A 16,071-nucleotide genomic window follows, 5' to 3' on the forward strand; every position below is an offset into this window, starting at 1 on the left:
ATGCTGGAAAATGTCCAGTGGTTCACCCTAACTCCATGAAGAATATGCTTTACAGGGACTGATCATCTTTTGCCTACTGTCCCAGTGCAAACCCATATAGTACGAATGCACCGGATCCAAGATTCAGTTTGGGATTTTGGCAAAATTAAGTCTTTTTTATGGCTGATGCCACACCAGGAGTGTGGCGTATATTTTCGGCAAGCTGAAAAACACTTGCCGAAAATATGCGCCATACGCACCATATGCCCCCTACCTGTGCCTGCACTGGAATGAATGGAATATGCTCGGGTGCAGGCACATGTAGCCGATATCCGCATAAAAAGACTTTGCATTCTCTTGCATTTTTATGCAGATATCGGCTACATGTGCCTGCACCGGAGCGTATTCCATTCATTCCAGTGAAGGCACAAGTTGGGGGCATATGGTGCGTATGGGCATATTTTCGGCAAGTGTTTTTCAGCTTGCTGAAAATATACGCCATACGTCTAGTGTGGCATCAGCCTATCATGATTCGGATTCCACGTCTCTGGCAGAACCGAATCCTTAAAATCGCGTGACTTTTTGTCACGTAAACACGGAAATGGAACATTTTTCACAGCCTTCCTTCTCTTAATTTGCATATGCAATTAACCATTAACCACTGCAACCACCATCATATTGGTATAAAAAACATAATTTGCATTCTTGCAAATGGAGCTAACTGTAAGCAACCTATGACAGCTGAAAGCTATTGAGAGTTGTAGTGGAGCACCAGGAAGAATGGCAAAAAGTGGCATAAACAGGCCAACCTATACAGTATTGTAAACAACTGGAACATGAGCCAAACAGCTAGATACTGTACAAGAGGCCATACATAACAATGGTCACTTTTCCATTGTTCCATTTGTTTGGTACAGCAGGAAGTGAAGTTGGGGTATGGCTCCTCCTCACTTTTTTTCAGCCAGCCAAAGGAAATTTCAAATAATTCTCAATCCATCATAATTATCTGTCTAAATGCCCTTATGCTTGCCATACATGCAAAGATGGTCAGGTAGTATGATTGAAATCTGCCAAACTATCTGACCAAATATGGCCATGTATGGCCAGCTTTAGGCTTAAGGTTGCCATACACAGGCCATTAAAAGCAGCTTATTGGCCTCTATATATGTCCCTCCGAAAAGCCTGCCAATCTATATCTGGCCAGAAAAAAAATTCAGTCAGCTAACGACTACAACATCATGTTCATGTGACCTCACTAAACAAGCAGATCTTTAGGCAAATGGCCTGAATCTGAATTAAGGTAACCATATCAAGCAAGGCTTTTTTCATAGGGAACCTTGTAGCAAGTTTACATATCTATGGTTTGTTCAAATTTATACATTGTAGGCCTATGGGGGGTTTTGTTGCCCTTGTTAAAATGCAGTCAGAAAGTTGCCCATGCTAGTACAGCATTATACTAAAGACAATCATGACAGTAAAGAGTAATTACTCAACAATGCAGCCAAATCTGCCATTGTCCTTAGACAACTTTCAACTACATACAGTATTTGTTTTGAGAAATGCTGCCTTTTTAATCAGAGCAACAAGTTAAATCTCATCCACAGATTTAAAATGGCAATACACAACTCCTTGATGCCATCCCCGGCGGCCTGCATACTGTTACTGTGATCCAATCGTTTTTCCCCACCTCAAGGTGGGCATATTGGTGAAAAAAACAGCTACCTTGCCAATCTAACAGATCTTTACATGTATGGCCAGGCTTGCTGTATGTAAAACATTAGCCTCCATTGGTAAAACAGTAATGCAGAGTAGCAGACTGCTGGCCTTACACTGCCAAGTGATGAACTGTAAGCATAGCACTCCTCACACATGGAAACAACTTTGTTACTATAATTTTGTTGTTTTAAAAATAAATAACTAAACAATCTAGGTTCCCTTTAATTTTATTTTATTTTTGTAACTTTGGCATTAGAAAAGCAGCAAATCAGATACTAAAATAAGCAGGTAATCCTGATATAGCAAATCAGGTACTAAAATAAGCAGGTAATCCTGATATAGCAAATCAGGTACAGGTATGGGATCCCTTATCCGGAAACCCGTTATCCAGAAAGCTCCGAATTACGGAAAGCCTGTCTCCCATAGACTCCATTTTAATCAAATAATTTAGAATTTTAAAACTGATTTCTTTTACTCTGTAGAAATAAAACAGTACCTTGTAATTGATCCCAACCAAGCTATAAATAATCCTTATTGGATGCAAAACAATCCTATTGGGTTTAATTAATGTTTTATTGATTTTTTAGTAGACTTAAGGTATGGAGATCCAAATTACGGAAAGACCCCTTATCCGGAACACCCTTGGTCCCGAGCATTCTGGATAACGGGTCCTATACCTGTACTAAAATAAGCAGGTAATCCTGATATAGCAAATCAGGTACTAAAATAAGCAGGTAACCCTGAAGCAATAAAACAGCTTATGTAAAAGCTAAATACTAAATCATGTAAAAACTCTTTCACCTTGATAGTCTGTTACTTTCTGATCCCACAACAAGGGCAGGAGAACTACAAATATGTGAGCACTTCTAGAGCCTTCATAAATAAAGACTAATAACAAATTGACCAGACTGCTAGAGGAATTTATACTAACAGTTGCCTTTACCAGCATGAACCTTTTTGATTTATAAAACAATAATTGTTAAGACAGTTGGTGTGGGTAAATTAAAAATCCTCAGAAATGATGTGACTTGTAGCCTTCTTCATTAGGGCCTGTCTCTCCCTCCCATACTGCCTACTACAGTCTGATAAGGTAAAAGTAAACTGCTTGATCCAACTGCATGCCAAAAGCTGTTGCTGATTTTTACACTGGCTGTTTAATGCACAAAAAATATTGAATTCAATATATCTCACTACATCAAGTTAGAATATATATATATATGTGTGTGTCTGATTTGCCAAATGGGAGAAACTTGATCTTTGACTATGAATAGCATGTGAGCAGCAAGGAAAGTGATGTGACAGCTTAAAGGAGAAAATGTTTTTTTGAGATCACATTTATTCATATAAGAAAGACAAACAACAGATTTTATGGCCATAAATATGTCACCACATATGATATATTAGTGCAGACAAGCATTTCCCCAGTTAAACAATAGGCGTAATTATTGAATTTTCATGAATGAGGCACACCTTCTTTGTTGAAGATAAGGCACAAGTCTAATCATGTATACGTTATGTTTATATTATTATTTCAGAACACTCGGGAATGTAACACTGGAAGTGATGTTAACAATGAATGACTGAGATTGTGTAACTACAGTAAATACTTTTCAAGATGTGATGTTTGACAAAGGCTATAAGGCTAAGGAGTTTTGCCATCCTTACTGTATTGGGCAATAAAGTGACGGATGGTGATTGAAGACCAGGCTACTGATTTGAGATTTAAAGGACAGCAAATCATTATGCTGGGAACAGAGCAAATTTACACCATTTGGGTGATACAGGTGTCCTTTCTGCATATCATTATGAAGTCTGCTGCTAAGCACTTTGCAATGTTCACCTGCTATGCTAAAATAAAGCTTTATGTGCATACATTCATTACAGGATTGCTGACCATTAAATTATTGCTGTTAGCCAATTGGCAGCAACAGACATGGGATCCATTATCCAGAAACCTACAAATTACAGGAAGGCCATGTCTCATAGACTGTGTACCATATACTTGATCCCAACTAAAATATAATTAATCCTATTGGAGGCAAAACAATCTTATTGGGTTTATTTAACATTCAAACATTTTTTTTTGCAGACTTAAGTTATAGAGATCCAAAGTACACAAAGATCCCTTAAGCGGAGAACCCCAGCTCACAAGCATTCTGTATAACATGTCCCATACCTGTATTTTACATGTTTTTGGGGGGGCAGATAATTATGAAACATATTTATCATACAAAGATCTTGTAAGTTTAAATAGGTTAAATAAATAAGTTTAAATAGGTAGCAAGCATGCCCAGTAGGCACCTCTTTGAGGACTAGGACTTCATAGTCGGGGAGAGAAGTAGTAATCAGAAAGCAAAAGGGCGGAGCTTTATGCTAGACAAGGAAGTCAGTAAAAGAGCTGCAGTTCAGCTGCTTGTAATAGAGAAACAAAATGAATCTGCATGCAGATAGGTATGCTATTCTGGGGGCTGTACAGAGTAATTTTAGGGGATTAAAATAACAGGCTGATTTAACCTTTAACATCCTACAGCAGCCCAGAATATATTTCAATATAGCCGCTGTACCTCTGGGCTGGTATTATGAAGCCTATGCCTCAAAAGATATCATATTAAATCCAATTTCTCACCCATGCTTGCATTACCTGTTAAGCCTTGTTCTCTCAAATAAACCACACAAATAATTTAATACTCCACCACATAGAATCCTATCGTTATTTTGCAGTGACACTTTACATGTTTGCCTTCAGGTCATGGTACTTTAGACTCATTCCCTTTTTTGATGAGGATTACACAGACAAGAGTCTGCCATCTGTTTAGAAACATGAGTCACTAGTAGTCTTACTAAGTAGAGCCTCCCTAACCCATTTAGGTCTACACAAGATCTCTGTCTGTCACATATATTTACCACACAGCCATCCAATTAGACACAGTAGCAAAAAGGAAGTAACCTTCAATGTCTTTTTTGGCCCCAGTGTAAACGTGGCCTTCCACAGGTTGTCCCATATGGTACACTGAGCATTTAGCTTGTGTTCCCTATTCATCTTGTTTGTTTCTTTTGTACAAATAGCTTCTAAAAATATAATGTTGCTATAGGACTGATTATATACAAATCTTAAAGACTGTATATGAAAAGATAATAGGAATGATGTATCATTGCAACAGCAAATGGCAAATTACTAAAAATATGGCTTATTGCAAAACAGATGGGTCATTTAAAAGTTTTCAGTAGGCAGAGATGAGAGAATCAGTCACGACTCCAATACTGATCTGCTTCAAACTGTAGTTTATTAGATATCATTTAAAATGACTTGCTGAATTATTTGCACATTAAAGCAGACTGAAAATAAATTTTGAAGTTAATTTAATTTGGCTCATCTATATTAGCAGGTCTAAAATATTCCCTTATTAAAATAATACAGCGTGGGTTTGCTTTCTCCCACACGCAGCAATATTCTAATGCTCTAAATAAGGGCAAATAAGGTACTTAAAGGTCATTTGCAATAATTTATATTCTATCACTCAAATACCAAGAATATTTGCATTCTCTTTAAACAAAGTCTCTGGTGGAATATAACCTCCTAAATAATGTTTAGGGAATACAAAAATCCCAGTAGTACAAATATAATATGCTTAGCACCACTTGAGGTTTGACGGCAATGACAACATCAAACTCGGGGATGAAGCAACAGGGGACAGCAACACTCCCAGGAACTTTCAGAATTAAATTGAAATGTATTTTTATTTTACACAAACCTACCTGGTTCAACAGACCATGAACCATAATATACTCTTATGAACCATTTCCCAACATTCCTTAGGCTCACAGTGTAATGCAACCCCTGCCTTACTTTGCTGATGGTCTCTGGGACTTTAAGTTCACCCATTACTTCACAGTAAAACAAGGTGAGGGAGAGGTTGCACTACACTGTTAACCTATGTGGGTAACTGGTCACAATGAACAGACATTGGCTATAATAATTTCATTTCAGTCTGTGGAACCCGTGGAAGATATGTATGTGTGAAAAAATACATTTATTTCTGGAAGTTCAGATATTGTTCTACATAGGCCCAACTGATTGAGCTCATGTCAAAAAGGAAGGGTATAATTTTGCTTTAAATACACTACTTTCAATAAATAAAGTTTGTAGAGGGTACTTACACTTATTTGTTTACGTGCACCTTTGTTAGTACATCTGGTGCAGGGAATTAATGCCCACCTTACTCAGAATGTAAGTCCTGGGTCACAAAGGTTTGCACCTGAGAAAATTGGCATTGTGGGCATTAGCGCATGGAGATTTCTTCCTGTTTATTGTACTTTGATGCAAATAATGCCTCCTTTTTGTAAATGACTCTTTTAGTCCAATAAAAATCTGGCAAGAGGTGCTGGGTGCAACACAGCCCTGTACTTACCAACTGAAATAGGGCAGAAATGATGGACAGGGCTCTGTAGAGCAGTGTCATAGGGCAGGAAGCCTTACAAGGCTCTGTGCCAATGGGCCCACCGGCCTATGACAGGGCAGACACCTACGTGTCTCTGAACTTCATTCATCAAAGTGCTGGGAGAAAACAAATGTGCAAAAAACATGGTTTGCACCTGGTTTTTGAACTTTGTACCTTACTGGACAGATCTATAAAGCAGTTTTTAAAACAAAATCCCAAACAGGCTGGTATATTTGTGTATCTGCAGATTTACAAAGGATTCCTTCTCAGCTAACGGAGTACACTGTACTTATACAATATGCAATATTGCTCTTAATTGACCAGATCTATGGTCAATTAATGCTTTTACAGGCTGTATAAAGGGCAATGGGTAGCACTGCATATGTCTATTAGCCCTGTGGCTATACCACACAACAGGCTGTCAATCTCTTTCCAAAGATTTTGCTTTGCAGCTCACAGGGAGGGCACAGCAAAGTCTCTTGTAAAGTCCCTTTTTTAACTTCTGTATGATGCAAGCTAAAAATAACATGGCACTTGCTTTGCATACACTGCCACCCTCCCCCATCACCTCTCTTCCTACTTTATTAAATTAAATAATAAATATTTTTAATTAAATAATAAACGCTTTAAGTTTGTTGCTTAAAAAAGAGATTACATTTAATGATTGCTGTTTATTTGCTGTATTGGAAACCAAACAGGAAGTTCCATTCTGTAGCTGCCAATATATAAGGGACAAAAGCTTACCTGCCCTTTGGAGGATGTGCCGATCACACTTTCATACTGTTTGTTTTGGGCTAAAACAGCCTAATTTGCCTGTGTGGGTTTTTCTGAAGTAGACTTTTGGATGCTGACAGAGAGGAATGTGGCCCCCTGACATTGCAGCTAAAAATAGCTCCTTGTGTTGGCTACCCTTCACACTGGAGTCCTCGTGCTGAGCCCAGCTCAGTGGGGGACCCCAGTTCCCTCTGCCAAATCAGCTGACTCCGGATAAGACACTGTGGGTTGATGTAAAATCAGAGCCCATTAGTCAAAGCTGAGGGAGTTGTAAATAACATTTATACAAAAGGAATGTTGACTAGACATAAAAGAGCAGAATGCATCTGTGTAATGAAATGTCTGGAGAGCTCCCTTGAACAAGCCATATTTCTCCAGGAAGGAAACAATGCATCAGGATAAGTCAGTGATCTGAAACCTGCAGTCCTGCAGCTGAATCAGAAATACAAATCCCAGAAGCCTTAATGGAGCTTGGTTATTGTCAGCTGTTATTTCAAAAGCAGCTTGAGTGGAACCATATACAGATCCAAAGTATTGCACAATTAATGATATAATGATTTTTTATATCCACATGACTCAGATATTCCATGTCTCACTTAGATCCAGCAAATTGCTAGTTTGATCATATTGTAATAATATAGCATTGCACAACTGAAGAGCTGATCATAAAAGTTAATACTAGCCATTTACAGAACACGTGCCTCATTTACTAAAAAAATCAGCATAAGTGCCCAAATCTTTCCAACAACACTTTGCTCTGGTTAGTAACTTGAGCGCAAGTTGCATTGGCAACAGTATGGACTTCAAGGGAGTAGACAAGGTTATACTTATATATACCTCTCACATACTTTTACACCCGTAAACTGTGCATGGTTATGGGTGTGTACAAATGAGTGCAACATGCAAAGGCCTTTATGCCTTAGTCAGTTAGTCAATTGTAGCCTCTGCAGCTGGAGCATAATTCACAATAATTTGGCAATGGGCACATTGGTACTAGAAACAAAAACACTCGGGTGGTTCCAAATTATAGCTTTTTAAAGTTGCCCTACATTTTGGGGGGCATTTACTAAACCGCAACATTTCCTGGTTGAGCTTTTTGTTGCCGAAATCCTGAAAAATTCACAGGTAAAAAAGTCTTGCTTTTTTACTATGCGTCAAAACGACTACAAATCTGAATCCAACAATAATATTTGTGCAATTTCAAGAAGTACAAATTATTTATAGGCAGCATTCCATTTCCAATTTCAATGAATAAACTGAACATAATGTCATTTGCAGAAAAAAAGAGAAAAGTAAAATGATATATTGATACAGCACAAGTATACAGAGATTGCCAGTTGCCTGCAGCTATTGTCTGGTTTCAGTTGTGCAAGTACTAATTATCAAGTACATAATAGTTACAGTGTCACAACTTTACAGTGTGAATGAAATCTATGAAAGACAGAATGAATCCACTAAGTGGTTTTGCCGCCTGCTAACTTAGGGTGTGATGTGTGTCATTTCCAATTCATAGCTCCCACCCAAGGTTGGTTCCTGTCACATATGCCTCCAAGGTATGAAACTGTGCTAATGTCTTGGGGAGGGGTTTAATTATGACCCAATACTCAGGAGGGATTCTCAACACCTTTGGGGTCAGCTTCTTATGGTTCACCAAATACGATTATTAAGGTAGTACAAAAAGTAGTGCTCCAGATTACCTGTGCCCCATTTCTTTCTAGATATGAAGTTAGTTTTAGAAAGTAGTTTTTTTTACCTTGTTTACATACTTGAAGAGAAGCCTGTTATAGACTAGTGAGGGAAGTAGAGCTCAAATAGAGCCAAGAGTTTAAAATCCTTCATATCTTAAAAGTAATTGCATGGATTTTGTATTTATGCTAATTTCCATAAAAGGAAGGCAAATATCCCTTAAAAGGAAGGCAAAATGTCTCATCTTTTCTACTAGTCAGATGACTAGGCCTGCTGTCAAAAGACATATTGTGTGTAAGATAGTACTCTGTAGCATATACTTCAATACAGGACAGTCGATCATAGACAGAATAAGCTCAGAACATTTTTCTCCCCTGCAGACTTTCAATATGGACATAATGTAAAATATCTGGCACGATAAAGGAACTGTCTGAATGTTGATCTGGTTACTGTACTGGGTTTGTTATACCAACCCAACTATACTGATCTCAAAATTACCTGTACTGCCTGCAAGGGTAGGAAATTTAAGCTGGCCATACAAGCACCGATAATATCGTACGAAACCTCGTTTCGCCACGTGTGTGGCCACCTTTACACATCTGTTAAAGATTTTACTCTTGTGAGCTTTCAGGAATATCTTCTTTCCTTATCCGGAAACCAATTATCCAGAAAGTTCCGAATTACGGAAAGGCCATCTCCCATAGACTCCATTATAAGCAAATAATTCTAATTTTTAAAAATGATTTCCCTTTTCCCAGTAATAATAAAACAGTACCTTGTACTTGATCCCACCAAAGATTGAATTAATCCTTATTGGAGGCAAAACAAGCCTATTGGGTTTATTCAATATTTGAATGATTTTTAGCAGACTTAAGTTATGGAAATCCAAATTACAGAAAGATCCCTTATCTGGAAAACCCCAGGTCCCAAGCATTCTGGATAACGGGTCCTATACCTGTACTGCTATTATAATTAATATCTATAAATTTAAGAACAGAGGTAATAATTAGCTACACAGCTACCTTCAGCTAACACAATGCGGTTCTGTCAGGTAAGTACAGGTATAGGACCCATTATCCAGAATGCTCGGGACCAAGGGTATTCCGGATAAGGGGTCTTTCCGTAATTTGGATCTTCATGCCTTAAGTCTACTAAAAAATGAATAAAACATTAATTAAATCCAATAGGATTGTTTTGCATCCAATAAGGATTAATTATATCTTAGTTGGGATCAAATACAAGGTACAGTTTTATTATTACAGAGAAAAAGGAAATCAATTTTAAAAATCCTAATTATTTGATTATAATGGAGTCTATGGGAGACAGGCTTTCCGTAATTCGGAGCTTTCTGGATAATGGGTTTCCGGATAAGGGGTCCGATACCTGTATATGTAAAAAAAAAAAAATATGTCACCAAAAAATGTTAGTCTATGTAGCTTAGATAACATTTAGTTACAGGCATTTTCACATGTTGTATCTGCATGGCATCTTAAAGGTCACATTTCCTCCCTGCATGATATGTGGAACATATGGTGTTTTGACCACTACTGTTCTTGGGGAGAACCATGGTATTCAAAATGCCTTTCCTTATTTGCAGCAGCATCCCATTATCTCATTCAAAATAATGGGAAATTCACTGTATCAGACACTGGCCTTGTCAGGCAAGGATTGCTTGGGAATGATGAAGATCAGAACTGGCATAATCATTTAACATCACAGTTGTGGTTATTTTGCAGAAAACCATGCATATCTTTTTTTAAATTCACCAAAACGTTCTTTTTCAATTGGCCGCAATCTTAATGACTTTACTCCTGCCCGTAACAGGGAGAACTGTGTAAAGGATACTTTCAGCAATTATTTAAAAAACTAAACAAAAAAAATTTTGATTCTTTTTCAGCAAAATAGCTGTAGTGGTTGGCATTGGGCAACTGTGTCCACTGATTGGGCAACTGTGTGCTGGATGAAATTCTGCCTTATCATCAATTTGTCTCATTCTTCCCCCCTCCCATCAATGACAGTGAAAAGCAAGAGGACAAAGATAGGTTTGTTCTGCACATTTGCCAATCGCCGACTACAGAGCAACAATTGGAGGGAAAGTATGCTATTACATAACTTGAATCTGCAAAAAAAACCTTGCTTTTGCAAAGGAAAATAGGGTATTATTTCATCCGGAGACTACAATGAAAATAGTACCCCTAAAATACACGTGACCATGAAAAATTGAGATCTCTTAAAAAGTAGCCTTGTGTTACTCAGGAAGAAAAGCCACTCTCTGTCTGTAATCTCATCTGGGCTACTGTACCACGGACAGGAAATTGCCTGTTGCAGGAAGTGTGTGTGGCACAGGCTTAATAACTGAACTCAATGGAGAAAGAGTGGTTGCCAGTGTACACACCACTGGGACTCTGAGACTGACTGGAATTCTAACTCAAAACATCTGTGTGCTAGAAAGATGCCCAGTCCTACTCATGAATGAGTCAGATATCACTTGTTTTTTAGATATATTTTCCAGTCTTGTTGCTAAGGCCATGCAACAGTAACCATAATAACAAAGACACAAAATTTACTGTTGGGCAGTACCTTAATGAGGTCTGGAAGAAAATATTATACTGCATCATCTTGAACACTGACAAGTATTTCTGTCCATGACCCCCAATGCCCTTACTAACCCTTATTTAATCTCTTTTGGTTGACATTTCTTGGGTTATCAGCAGGGTGATAGCTTCTCATCTTTCAGTGACCTCTACTCCCGTACCAGTTGGATTGGGAAATAGTTTTTAGAATCCCAATATCTGTTTAGGTGACCTCTGCAAAGAGGGTGGACAAAAACACTTCTCATGTTTCCAGATGATACCAAAAGATTGGAATTTGTAAATATACAATAACGAAAATGGCCTGACAAATCCCAGAAGTCAGGTAGCCATGTTACCTAAATTTTCACTCTGGCTCTCAAAGTTTTGGGTGTTTTATATGACTATTGCGAAACACTATCAAAAAGTCACTGGAAAACCATTATGGAAGGGTAAACTATAAGTGAGTGTTAGCTGAGACACTCACAGCTCAAGCTTTATGTAGTAACAATATTCTGCCTGGCACAGTTTTATTGCTGAGCAAATGGAGCATCTTATCTGCTTTACCAGCTATATGCCAATACATCATCACAGTGGACCAGATAAGTAATTTCTGACAAACTTGATATTTTGACATCATCAATAACATCCAGAGCTTGCCAAATGGTTTTGGGTTATAGTTTGGTCCTTTCTGATTCAAGCTACATCATACAGTTCCATGACAGGGATTTAGTTGCTGTGAGGTCCTAACTTTCCTAAAAAAAGCTAATATCTGACACTGACTGCATACTATATTATCCGATATGCACCATTATCAAACAAACTTGGACATTATAGAAACACAGGTGAAAATTTGCTTGGAAACAGTAACTTATAACAATCAATCACATACATGCCTTCCTTATTCTAACTGTACTTGTACAGTGTAACCTAACTGCTAAAAGACAAACTTGTTCCCATTTTGTCCTTACAGGTTTTCTCTACAATCAACCATTATTCTTACTTAGTCTTACATACTGAATCCTTTCATGTGTGTTTTGGACCACCATTTATTCTGCTTTTTCTTTTGATAAATAAGACATCATAGTCAGTGTGATATGAATATCCACTCAAAAAGTCATTGTAGATTCTGTAGTGTCTTTCACTATCTGACCAGTGTCTCATTTACTTCTTCAGTCAGGCCCAAAGCTTATAGAGTAGTGTTAAGTTTTCCATAAAGATGTTACTTTATTTATTTTTTTTACTTTATTTACCCTTCCTGGAGCATATCGCTCAACCGGATATAGCACAGTGACAGCTAAAAATTCCATATACACATTTTTACCCAACTTCTAAGTGACAGACAGCTGCAAGAAAAAAATCTAAAATATTAGTAGACAGGTTAATGTCTCTTAGTAGTAGCATTCTTTATTTATATAGTACCACATGCAAAGGCTGGACCCCCTGCATGGCAGGGGTGCCAACCACTGTGCTACCATGCCGCCCTAAGCTGTAGGATATTCCGGTAAAATTATTTTACTTTAAGCAATGGTCTTGATTAATTATGTGACCAACTGGATAGCCACAGAATCATCTAGTGTATGGTCACCTCTGTACATCTTATTTCTTCAAAGTACTTGTATGCTGTGTTTGAAAAATACAAAGCCTAAGCAATGAAACTCACTCATGCATGGATCCCTTCCTTTGTCCAAGGACTTGGTTGATTGTTGTGTATATAATGGATTATATATGTGATGGCATAATGTATTCCACAACGTATGGTGCAAGAGACCTTCTAAAGAGGAAGGCTTTATCTCGGCACTGGGTGATCTATCTATAAAATGAATTTCGTCATCCAGTTCTTATGAGTTTATACATGTCAGCAGCAAGAGCGAAGCAAAAAAATCATTAACGTATTTTTATACAGTATATTTTGGCAGCTTGCCGGCAGACTTTCTCTTTGGATTGAACAGAGCTCCCCCTGTCTGTGTTTCTATGCAAATACTCACATTCTAATACATTTTCATCAGTCAGAAATATGAAGTAGCATCTTTACCACCTGATATGTTTTCTGTCTTAGAACAGCTCCAGTTTATACATACAAATTTTAAACATGGTTTTGCTTGCTTTGCTCAGTTAACAATTCTTGTCTTCTGTTTCAATTTAATTAAATACAGGTTCTGATTATGTATCATTTATGTACTATCCCAGACACAATACAGCTATTTCTTTCTGTCAGTATGGAAGTTATGAGATTCACATGAGTACCATCAAGTACACCTATCCATACAAATATAAATGGGGTCAATAGCAGTTTTCTTTGTCCCAAATATACAGTATTTGGCATACATTAAAACTGTTTTTAGCAATAAATATTCATACAATAATTACATATCAGACAACTCTTCCTACAAAATGTATACTCTGATAACTCATTAAAGACTGCAGTTATTCCCACTCTACTCTTTTAGAAGTGTTTAATAATGGCAATACAAACAAAAAAGCTTGCTATTTTATTAGCAATTTTATGTTTCTCATAATTCTTAGCTGAGCTGTATTTTATATCTTGCACTAAATGTATTAAAATTAACATGTACTGCAACTGGCACAGAAGACCCAAAAAGAGAACAAACAATACAGCAAAAACAGTAAGCATAACACTTGTAGGTATGTTGGTGTTTGTATGTAAGAATATATATTTTGATTAAAATTATATATACATATATATACATACATGCAAAGATTTCTACAGATAGCGCACCTATAGCTACAGTTTATACTACATGCAACAGGCAGAGGACTTTACTATCACAGCTTAACATTCATCACAAATACTTTTTTTAAACAGGAAACCCAGAGGTCATTGACTCTGATGATCAGAACAGCGCTTTGCTTACCAGTGCCTACAGAACATACTGTCTTTAAAATTCCAATTAAATTTAATTAGGAGCAGATAGGGGCTTTTGAAAAATGAACTGTTCATTTTTTTTAATCTGTTCATCAATATGGGTTTTAAACACCCAGCTGAATTAAGCAGGGTATGAGCAATACAATTCTAGTATCATACCACAGAACAATGCCCAAACTTAGGGTCCAGCACAGGAGTCAGACACAGACATACACAGACAGATGATACTTCTAATAATACCCAGTCTGTAGTTAAACCTGACACTTGATGGTTTAGAATTTCGTGAAACAAAAGCCAAATACCAGAGGAAGCTCCGTTTTCAACAATAGAATCAGAACGATAGTAGAAGGCACCGAGCTCGGCGTTACTACAGCAAATAAAATAAAGGGAACTTTAAGCGTGCATAGAACAGTGCTGCCGGGGGTTAATAAAGTGCAGCCCTTAGCAAAGGCACAAGAAATGCAAAAGCACAAAGCTCTATAAATGAGATATGATGAGAAAATAAAGCTTACGAATTACCTTTTATTTCTTGAGTTCCAAAAGGCAGATGCAGGAATGCAGGCAGCAGTGAAGCAGATGAGATGCAGAGAAGCACGCTCAGCGCTGGCTGACACACAGTACAGTACCGATCACTTACTCACAGAGGAAATGACTAACTCCCAGGACTAGCCCTAATTCCTAAGGTACGCTTTATTAGCATAGGAAAGTCACGCCCACCCCGCTCTGTGCTCTGGGATAGGGCGGGGCTTGGAGGAGTGACAATGACCAGTCTAGTACCTGGCTCGAAAATCTCGGCCAGCTGTAACCCCTTGACTGCTGGATAGAGCAGCAGCTAATTGGCTAAAAACTTGGAGCTAGCTGTAGAGAGGTGAAATAAGTGTATAGAGGATATACATTATATTTATAGTTAAACAAATTACGTGCAAGTTACAGCTCTTTAAGCGCAGTGCTGTCTGTATTCGTTGGCCAGTGCAGTCCAATAGGAAGCGGCCTGCTAGCCGCTCTGCTATCCAACAACTGAAGTGTAGTCGCATCCTGTTGCAGCGGATAAGAATGTTGTCAAATATCACCCTGACGAGCAAGCTTTATAGGCTCTTACAATCTACATAGGGCTCATTTCGCAATAGGCAAAGTGCAAAATTAGGACACAAATCACGGTTTTGTGCTTTTTGCAGAATTCTAAAATTATTATTGCCTGTTAAATAGGATGTGCCTCAACTTGTCTTCAGTATGTCAAAATAAAAAGCATTTCTCAGTGCTAACGGTGCAATTCAATTAAATGCAAAGTAGTTGGGTACAAACCCCCATATGTATCTTTTCTTTTTAACATAGTATATGCTATCTGCTCCTGGGGAAATGACTCCATTCAGCCCCAGCATCATTTCATTTTACCTAGAGCATGGATCCCCAACCTTTTATACCTGTGAGCCACATTCAAATGGAAAAAGTTTTGGAGAGCAACACAAGCATGAAAAAAGTTCCCGGTGGTGCCAATGAGTGCTATAATTGGCTATTTGATAGCCCCTCTGGTGACTGTAAGCATACAGAAGGCTCTGTTTGGCAATTACACTGGGTGTTTATATAACCAAAGCTTGTCTCCTAACCAGAAATTAAAAAAATAAGCACCTGCTTTGAGGCCACTGGGAGCAACATCCAAGGGGTTGGGGAGCAACATGTTGCTCATGAGCCACTGGTTGGGGATCACTGACCTAGAGTATGCCCACTCCAGACAATCTGTGGGTTCAGGCAAATGAGGGGCTGCTCCAAGATGCCATAGAAAATCACTATTTAGTGGGCAGGTGGGGCTGTTTGGGCCTCTGCACTTAGATTGCCAGGGCTTAATTTGACTCCCAGACATGGCCCACTCCCATTACAAGCCCACCCCTTTGTGACCCATGATCGGACCTTCAAATGTCTCAGGGACCCCCTATGCTATAGGGCCCTTGACTGGACTCCCCACTGCCCCTCCCTGATGGCAGCCCTTGTCCAGTGCACTATGAACTTGAGCTCAGTTAGTTCA

At 38.2% G+C, this 16,071-nt stretch overlaps 1 protein-coding gene across 2 annotated transcripts in view; it reads right to left on the minus strand.

Annotated features, from left to right (window-relative positions):
• fhl3 (four and a half LIM domains 3) overlaps positions 1-14,727 on the minus strand; it is a 54,174-nt gene extending 39,447 nt beyond the window's left edge. Inside the window, exon 1 of one of the 2 annotated variants that reach the window (XM_012956824.3) lies at positions 14,571-14,727. The gene's annotated coding sequence lies outside the window, so the exon portion shown is untranslated. 2 annotated transcript variants of the gene reach the window in all.
• Positions 14,728-16,071: the final 1,344 nt, after the last annotated feature.

This window comes from Xenopus tropicalis, chromosome 2, assembly GCF_000004195.4.
Source record: "Xenopus tropicalis strain Nigerian chromosome 2, UCB_Xtro_10.0, whole genome shotgun sequence".
NCBI classification, from domain to species: Eukaryota; Metazoa; Chordata; class Amphibia; order Anura; family Pipidae; genus Xenopus; species Xenopus tropicalis.